Raw genomic sequence first — 9,690 nt, forward strand, 5'->3', positions numbered from 1 at the left:
CTCTTGAAATCCTTGTATTTTTCTAAGTGATAAAGAGCACTAAAAGTATCTCTTATTTGTAATATTTGTCTTTGATTCTGTTTCCTGACACAAGGACTCCTAATACTCTTGTAAATTCCTAAGTGATTAGAGCACTAGGAATATCTTTATTTTGCTAATGAGGTGACTCAGGGCGAGACCCCTAGATGTGTTTCATTTCAAGAATGTGGAAGGCCTGAGTAAAAAGTTTGGAATTTTCCAGGCCAGAACTATAGTAGAGAGGGTAGTCCTTGCAGATCCCTGACATCTCATATAAGTCTCATATAGTCCCTTGAATCTGCCAAGAAGTAATTCGCTGAGTGTAGAGCCAGTAGTAATTTCTGAGCATCCCCATGAATGCCCTATCTCCCTGTCTCTCGCCCCCACCAGAAAACAACCCCTTTCCCCAAGAAAAACGCAACCCAGGACTGAGCAATAGCACAGTGGGTAGGGTATTTGCCTTGTATGTATTCATCTCAATTCTTTATTAGCTGTCAAATCTAAGTAAAGCATTTTCCTAGTTCCATGAACTATTCTAATAAATAAACTCAAGAAAGCATCAGAGGAATCCTGAATCTATATCTAATTGGTCAGAACAAGGTAGTAATTTGGAGGGTCACTCATTTTTTTTATGTTTGCAATTTCTTGTTTTCCTCTATTAATTTTTTATTTTTAATTATGAGAACAATGATGCAAAGAGAACAAGGTAAAGTTACAGTGAAAGAACAATCACCCATAAACAGAGCTCTCAGAAGAAATCCCCTTGCTGACGCCTAAATATTGAACTTACAGTCAAAGAACATTAAGAAAAATAAGGCAGAACCCATGAACAATTACTTTGTCCACAAGTCCCCAGATTCTTAGCAGTACACAAAGCAATCTAACGCCATGAGATTTATGTGACTCCTTAAACATTGAAGGCATAGTATTTTTTTTATATTTTCATGCACATGCATATTAGTTTAAGTTAACATCAAAAGTTTAAGAGGTTTTTTTTAAGGGTTAGTCAAAAGAGCATAGTAAAATGGTGTTAGAGTGGCAAATATTGTTTGCATAGGCCCACCAAAATATGGGGGACATGGAAAGGAAAAGCCTTGATCTAAATACAAGGAGACCCTACCCCTGAAGTTTCCTGGCATAAGACCAACTCTAGGCAAACTAGTTTATTCAATCCAAGTCATTGTCTGTAGTGCCAATACAGTTTTATTTTTTATGCAGTCTCTATTGTTGGCATCAGGTTTCTGTATTAATGATCCTGGAATCTGCACATCCTACATTGAAGTTAGGCTGGTGTGGAGTATCCTCTAGTTTCACCTCACAGTTAAGGGGCAATACAGAAAGCCCTGTCCAGTAAGCAGGTCATTGTTGTTGTTAAGTCTTCTCAGTGTTATGAGACCAACTCTTTTGAGTTGGTCGATGTCAGAGCAGCAGTAGGGTCTTCCCTGGTAGAGGATTGCCTCCAGGTGATGTTATAGACAACCTTGGATGTTTCATAGATTTCTTCCCTAGATCAGGGGTGAATGGAGAATGCCCATTCTTCTGAGGCCTGTGCCAAGTCTTTATGTCAATGTTCAGGGTGTAAGGTCCCGTTGCACTACAAGATTTGTGTGTTCCCATCTCTATTCGATAAGAACTTACTTGTATGTATAGTATTTTCCTGTTTTAGGGGTCACTCATTTTTAAAGTGAGTTAATTCTGACACTGTCTACGATCCAGAGTAGACAGTGTCAGAATTAAGTTAGACATCAACAACTAATGTCACTCAGAATTTTTTTTTTTTTTTTATAATGTGTTTTTTTTTTTTTTTTGGTTTTTGGGCCACACCCGGTGATGCTCAGGGGTTACTACTGGCTATGCGCTCAGAAGTCGCTCCTGGCTCGGGGGACCATATGGGATGCCGGGGGATTGAACCGCGGTCCGTCCGAGGCTAGCGCAGGCAAGGTAGGCACCTTACCTTTAGCGCCACCGCCCGGCCCCAGAATTTCTTAATGTAGATAAAAGAAATCTATATTTATGAACAGAAGTGGAATATTCCAAATGAATTATAAAGGAGATTCAGAGGAAAGAAATTATAGTAGTGAAGAACTGGGTTTTTCTCCACAAAGGAAGAAACTGTGTTTTCCTTTTAAAACATATATTGTTCTGAAAATTATAGAATTTTTGTCCTTATTACTTTTCATTTTCTAAAAAATAAAATCTGTATATCAAAGCCTAGGGATACTTTTTTAATCCTGCTCATAACATCACTAGGTAGAATATCTGCATAAAAATCTGACCAACCAAAGACCCTCTTATTAATGACTTTAATAAGGTATTATAATAAACCCAAAATTATGGTTTTAATAGAGCTGCAGACAAAACAGGTCAAGCAGCCTTCCCTTCATTTTTCTTTTTAAATTCCACACTCAAACCTCAGATTATATTTATCTCTTGAAAAAAAGTAAGCCTGTGCTCTGGAAGGAGCAATAGTTAAAGCTTCAGAGGTGATAGGCACAGGGGCAGACTTAGTCGCTCTGAATTTAGCTGCTTTGGCAGGCATCCAGAGAGAGACAAAACGAGATTCTCAAAAACCGAGTCTCAGATGGAAGACAGAATCCCAAACAAAACAAACCACTATGGTGCTCTTATCCCTGACCAGTCAATCTTAACAACCCCTTCTCAGAAGGTAGGTTAAATAATAATGCAAAATCTCTCTTCATAAATGAGATTTAGAGCAACTAACCTTGGCAACAAAACCTTTATAAGATAGGTATCTCTCTATATTATTAGTTTAATCTCTCAAATTTAAAAATAAATCTAATCTCAAAGTTTAGCAACTAAAACAACACTAAAAATATTAGGATAAAAGTGTGGTTTTAACTGACTATTAAAAACTTAAAACAGATGTCCCACAGGCAGCTTTTAAGCCATGATTAGTTTTCATAGGCCAATTATTTTGTTAAATAAGTATAAGAAATTTTTGCCAGGAGTTATAACATTATCTCTGCTATACTTACTTTAAAAGTCTATAGCTGTAAAATTCTATAACTGTAAAAGGCTATTAAAATATTTTTCCTTGAAGAGAAAGATTTTTTCTATTTAATAGCTCAGAAATAAACATTTCTATATTGACTTGAGCCATAGAAAATAAACAAATGTGAATGAAGAAGCATTTTCTGATATTCCACCCCAGCCATTAGATATGGTCTGATAAAATACTCAGATAGTTCATACACATATTACAAATTCTCTTCACATCTGTTGTATGTACTTCTACTTGATTACCACTTAAGAAGCTGACTCATAAATGCCATTCTTTACTTTGGTGAGTTCAATTGAATTTGAACCTTATTTTCTACTGAAGATAAAGTAACTGTTAAAAAAATTAGGTTATTTTATTGAAACCATTGTGATTAACAAAGTATTTCATAGTTGGGTTTTTGACATACAGTGACTCAGGGCCATTCCCACCACCATCTTCCCTCATCATGTTTCCAGAGTATATTCCAACCACCACCCTTTGTTCTCTATCCCACCCCCAGCATGTCAGTATATAACAGGCCCATTTAGAGTTTAGACTGTTAGAATTTGGGTCTCTTGATTCAATTATTGTTGACTTTGGCTTGGACATTTAGTTCTATTCATTTTTATTTTTGTTTGTTTGTTTTGGTTTTTGGGTCACACCTGGTGGCCCTCAGGGGTTACTCCTGGGTCTGCATTCAGAAATCACTCCTAGTAGGTACAGGGGATCACATGGGATGCTGGGATTCGAACCACCGTTTGTCCTGATCGGCTGCATGCAAGGCAAATGCCCACTACTGCACTGTCTCTCTGGCCCCCAGTTCTATTAGTTTTTAACTCCACCAATGTACCTGAGACACTTAGCTTCTGGTTCCATCCTTTCATATTTGTGTTTCTCATCTTGCACTCAGTTTCTTTTCTTGATATACTCTGGGGGCTAACTCCCATTTGAGACAATTGCCATTTAGACCACTGCATTTCTTTATGCAGTTATTCTAAATACCACATATAACTGCTATCATTCTGTATTTATCTTCTTCTTCTTCTGGCTTACTTAATTTAACATAATATTTTCCAGTTTTATTTATGTTGCTGCAATTTGCATGATTGCATCATTTTTACAACTATGTAGTATTCCATTATATATATGTACCACATTTTCATGATCCACTTGTCTGTATAGAATATCTAGGTTGATTCCAAGTCTTGGCTATTGGACTGAGTGCTGCAGAGAATAGTAATGTGCTTGAATCCTTTTGGATGAATGTTTTCCTGAGAGTTTTTTTAATTACAAAGAAAAATTTATGGGCCCGGGAGATAGCACAGTGGCGTTTGCCTTGCAAGCAGCCGATCCAGGACCAAAGGTGGTTAGTTCGAATCCCGGTGTCCCATATGGTCCCCCGTGCCTGCCGGAGCTATTTCTGAGCAGACAGCCAGGAGTAAACCCTGAGCACCGCCGGGTGTGGTCCAAAAAAAAATTTATAAAAGTTGAATCCCCTGCACCACATATGGTACTCCTGGGATCTCCTTGGCACCATCATCTGTGATTCCCTAAGTGCAGAACCAGGAATACATTCTGACATTGTGGGTATTGCTTCCCTTCTCTTCCCTGTAGAAATGTATTTGGGGGAAATGATGTAAGTTTCTATTATTTTTATTTCAATTTATTAAGAGATTAAATCTAGTAATATTTAGTGTTTTACTAAATGTCAGGTACTGTCATGCTTTACCTTATTTTATTTTTTAAGAAGTTAATACATTAGTCATTTTTCCTTTCTTTTAGAATGAAAACCTATGATTTTTTTAACTTGATTTTATTACTTATCTACCAGGTAATAGAATCGAGATAAATCTCCGAATCTCAAAACAATCTTTGAATCTTTGAACAACTCCTATATTTGTAAAGAGCTCTAAGGGAATTTTCTGAAGGCATATACTTAGGTTTCCTTAGGCTAGTTTTACATGGATGAACTATATTTAGAAGATCTGGGGTTGTTTTTTGAATCATTTAAATTTTGAACTATGTTTTTATAATTTTAAGATTCTGGTTTATTACTGAAAGTGTACAACTGTTACACCATTGTCAAGACTGATTTTTGACAAAAGGATTAGTCCATACTGGTATTAATTGAACTGATCATTTTGAAAGCTTCCAATGGTCAACTCAAATTGTGAATTATCTTAAGTAAGATAGAAGAACATTTTAAACAAGAAGGAAAGTATCATGGATTTTATGTGAAGATAAATGTATATGTATATTTCTTGAAAAAGATGAACAGTCCATGCTACATTTGCCACCAGAGGGAGTCATATGAATGCCATAATATTGACGAAGGAAAAAGAAAAGTCATTAGTTTCCAGTTCCATTAATATCTAAATGTATTCAGAACTTGGAATTTGTATAACTCTTGGAAAAGATTGGAGAGTCAGAAGCAGAAAAAAATATCTTGCTTAAATTAATCACACAGGGTGAAAGAAAATTATCAAAATAAACCAGTTCACACATAACAGATTGTAGCAACATGCGCTTAATATCACACTAACCAAAAAACTCAAGTTGTAATCCCTTTTGCTCCATAAGTCATTATCTACTATTATCAAAGCATTAAAAATGATTCATGAAATCAACAATTTTGTTTCTGCTTCATTAAGCACATGTTATTTTAGTATTAAATGGCCTTTGAGGATGACTTCTTGTTTCGTCAGTAAATGTTAATGCTTTAAAAATAAAAGAATGAGGAGTCAGAGTGGTGGCACAAGCGGTAAGGCATCTGCCTTGCCCGCACTAGCTTAGGAGAGACCGCGATTTGATTCCCCAGTGTCCCATGTGGTCCCCCAAGCCAGGAGCAATTTCTGAGCACATAGTCAGGAGTAACCCCTGAGTATCACTGGGTTTAGCCCAAAAAACAAAAAATAAAAATAAACAATAAAAATAATAATAGGATGAAAAAGTTTCTCTCTTTGTATATATACTCCTAGTTTTTTTGCAAAGGAAAATTCTGGTTGTGGTTAGACAATTGTGTACAGTGTGAGGATTGAATTGGGGCAGCCACATGCAAGACCTGTATTGAATCTCTTGCCCTTCTTTGCCATACTATCTCACCTGCCCAAAATTTCATATTAAAGGTCTGTTTTATTAACTTATTCTGTCTGGTACCTAGGCAAATATTTTCTCAACGGATATACTAAGGGAAAAATAGATTTTTTAAAAATAAATGATTTCATATTGACTTTTCCAGACATAATCAATGACAGTCCAGTCAGTTATTATTTGATTATTTAAAAATTATCTGATCATTTCTTTGTAATTGTCCAATATGCATAATTTAGAACTGACAGTAAAGATTTACCCAGGTCATTTTTTTTTTTTTTTGGTTTTTCGGGCCACACCTGTTTGATGCTCAGGGATTACTCCTGGCTAAGCGCTCAGAAATTGCCCCTGGCTTGGGGGGACCATATGGGACGCTGGAGGATCAAACCGCGGTCCTTCCTTGGCTAGCGCTTGCAAGGCAGACTCCTTACCTCTAGTGCCACCTCACTGGCCCCACCCAGGCCATTTTGTTACAATATTACATAGGTCATGAAATTGTAAGCATATCTAGAAAATGGAGATGAAAAAATATGTTTATCCAAGTAGATTGGCTACCAAACTCAAATCTCCCTCTGTCTGCCAAGTCACATACACATACACACACAATGGTCATATTAAGACAAATTCCTTCTCTTATTCTTTCTTTGTAAGGAAATGCAAGATTATGAGTGTTTTTTATGAAGATAAGATAGAGGAAGGGGAGTCTAAACTTTCTTTTGCGGGACTAATGAGAATTGTTGGCCTTTCTGTTCTTGAAATGGTTAAATTTATGTAATAGGAAACAAACTTCTGGGCTACTAATAACCCATTTTCAGTTAAACTTTTGACATCTTAGAAGTTCAACAGTGGTAGGGCATTTGCCTTGCACACAGTCAATCCAGAACAGACCGTATTCAATTCCTGGCACCTCCTAGGCCTACCAGGAGTTATATCTGAGTGCAGAGCTAGAAGTAATTCCTAATTGCTGCCAATGTTACTGCCTGGTGTGGGCCCTGCAAAAACAAACAAACAAAAAACCCAAAAAAGTTCAAGAATGTATTTGACATCAGAAAGAATGAGAACAAGCAGTGCTGGAGGGGATGTGGAGAGAAAGGAACTCTTATTCACTGCTGGTGGGAATGCCGTCTAGTCCAACCTTTGTAGAAAGCGATATGGAGATTTCTCCAAAAGCTGGAAGTTGAGCTCCTATATGATCCAGCTATACCACTCCTAGGGATATATCCTAGGAACACAAAAAAACAATACAAAAATCCCTTTCTCACACCTATATTCATTGCAGCACTGTTTACAATAGCCAGACTCTGGAAAACAGCCTAGATGCCCCTCAATAGATCAATGACTAAAGAAATTATGGTACATATATACAATAGAATATTATGCAGCCGTCAGAAGAGATGAAATCATGAAATTTTCCTATACATTAATGTACATAGAATCTATTATGCTGAATGAAATAAGTCAGAGGGAGAGAGATAAACACAGAATGGTCTCACTCATCTATGGGTTTTGAGAAAAATGAAAAATACTCGTGTAATGATTCTCAGAGACAAAATAGAGAAGGACTGGAGGGTCTAGCTCCCGACATGAGTTCACCACAGGGATTGTTTAGTGCAGTCACAGAAATGATTACACTGAGAACTGGTCATAACAAAATGTGACTGAATGAGGGAAGTAGGGGGCCTGTCTAGAGTACAGGCCAGTGTGGGATGGGGAGGAAGGACACTTGGGATATTGGTGATGGGAATGTTCGCTGGTGAGGGTTTTTTTCATATATAAAAAAATTCAAAAAAAAAAAAAGAAAAAAAGAAGAAAAGATAAGGCCTCCCAAGCTTACCACAGGCTGTGCTCTTTACACTGACTATATAGAAAGAGGAGGTACAGTAAATGATCCCCCTATACACCTCAAACCAGGCCCTTTGCCTAGTCTGTATTGTGAATGGGGGGACAAAAAAAAAAAAAAAGAATGTATTTGAGGGGAAAAATGGCAGAGTGATGGCAGCAGCAGGAGCAGAGGATCCTGGAGATGCCAAGAGCAGCTCTTCCTAGCATGACCACAGTGTAAACCCCTAAAACTCCCGCACCTTGTGACAGGGTACTGGACTTTTGGAGATGCAACAGTACTGATTTGGTCACCAGATTAAAAAAAAATCAAGCTCCTAGGGAGATTGCTTGAGGAAAAACATGGCGGTCGGTGACCTTAAGCAACAGTGGCAGTGCAGGAGCCAGAAGATTGCCAGCGACTAGTACTCTGATTTGGTCTTGGGTCAGGGCTGGGAGCTGTGGAGTATGGTGCAGGCCCATCTGTGCTGCTGAGCTCACTAGATGCAGTACAACAGGAAAGGCTATATGGGGAAAAGGGAAATGAGGAAGGAGGGTTCTGGATTTGGCCAACAGGCAGTGGTGGTGCAGGCAGTGGTGGATGGCAGGCTACAAGATGTACAGCACTGACAATGAGGTCAGGGAACTCTACTTAGGGATATCCTTTTGCCTGGTTCTTACCCACCTTCCCAGATGACCCAAAAAGGGCCTAAGGCCTAGCCTGAAGTTTGAACTAAGGTTCCTACAGCTAGAGAAATGCATGGCATTTAGATAGGCAAGGCCAGAGACCAGCAGCTCTGGTAACTATGGGAAGCCTTTGGAATCAAAAGGGCCATTGTGAACAAAAGAGTCAAGTGAAGAGCACGCCACACTGCTTTGCTCCACGGCTGCACACTTCTAGTCAAGGAGTCCCACCACAACACATATAAAACAGAACCACATAACTTGAACCATATTGTTGCCTCATAAATTAAGGGGAAATAATGGAGGGTACCAAGACTAAACAGTCGTATGAACATTGAGTAGAAATAAAAAATGATCAGACTTAAACACCAAATCCAAAGCCAACGACAACAGAATTGATACCCAATTTACAACAAGCTAGACACAGAGGGGACCACTTATACTAGCAGTTGGGGCCAAAGGAGGGGGATATGGGATGCATGCTGGGAACAGTTATGGAGGGAGGACAACATTGGTGGTGGGAATGCTTCTGATTCAATGTCACTATATACCTAAACTATTACTGTGAATGATTTGCAATCCACTTTGGTCAAAATAAAAATTAATAATAATAATAATAACAAACCTCTTCTACACTACAAAGGTCACTATGGGAATACAACTCAGAGTCTGGCTACACTTAGTGAATGAAGATGGTAGTTCCAAAACCTCAACTAACATCAACCACGTATATGGCCTCTTTGACAGGATTTTAGAGAGAATGTATGGAGAATGTTTAAAGAACTCAGAGAACTCAAAGAAACCATGGAACAGACAACCAATAAAACTCAAGTGGATATAAGAGTAGAAATGAGAAAAATTAAAATAGAAATTAAAGTTCTGAAAAATTTGGTAGGCAAAATGAAAAACTCATTGGAAGGCCACACCAGCAGAGTAAAAGCTTCTGAGACATAATCAGTGAGTTAGAAGATGAGCTGCATAAAACCTCCATATAGCAGAAGACACTGGAAAAGAGCCTTAAAATAAACTAACAGATGAAGGAAAAAATCCTCAAAAATATGTGAATAAACAAAAATAGA

General features: G+C 37.9%; 1 non-coding gene across 1 annotated transcript; it reads left to right on the forward strand.

The window, feature by feature from the left end:
• Positions 1 to 7,927: 7,927 nt before the first annotated feature.
• LOC126032084 (small nucleolar RNA SNORA51) lies at positions 7,928 to 8,059 on the forward strand. Its single transcript, XR_007503814.1, has one exon. It is a non-coding gene; the product is annotated as a small nucleolar RNA SNORA51 (small nucleolar RNA).
• Positions 8,060 to 9,690: the final 1,631 nt, after the last annotated feature.

This window comes from Suncus etruscus, chromosome 1 (genome assembly GCF_024139225.1).
Source record: "Suncus etruscus isolate mSunEtr1 chromosome 1, mSunEtr1.pri.cur, whole genome shotgun sequence".
Lineage (NCBI taxonomy): Eukaryota > Metazoa > Chordata > Mammalia > Eulipotyphla > Soricidae > Suncus > Suncus etruscus.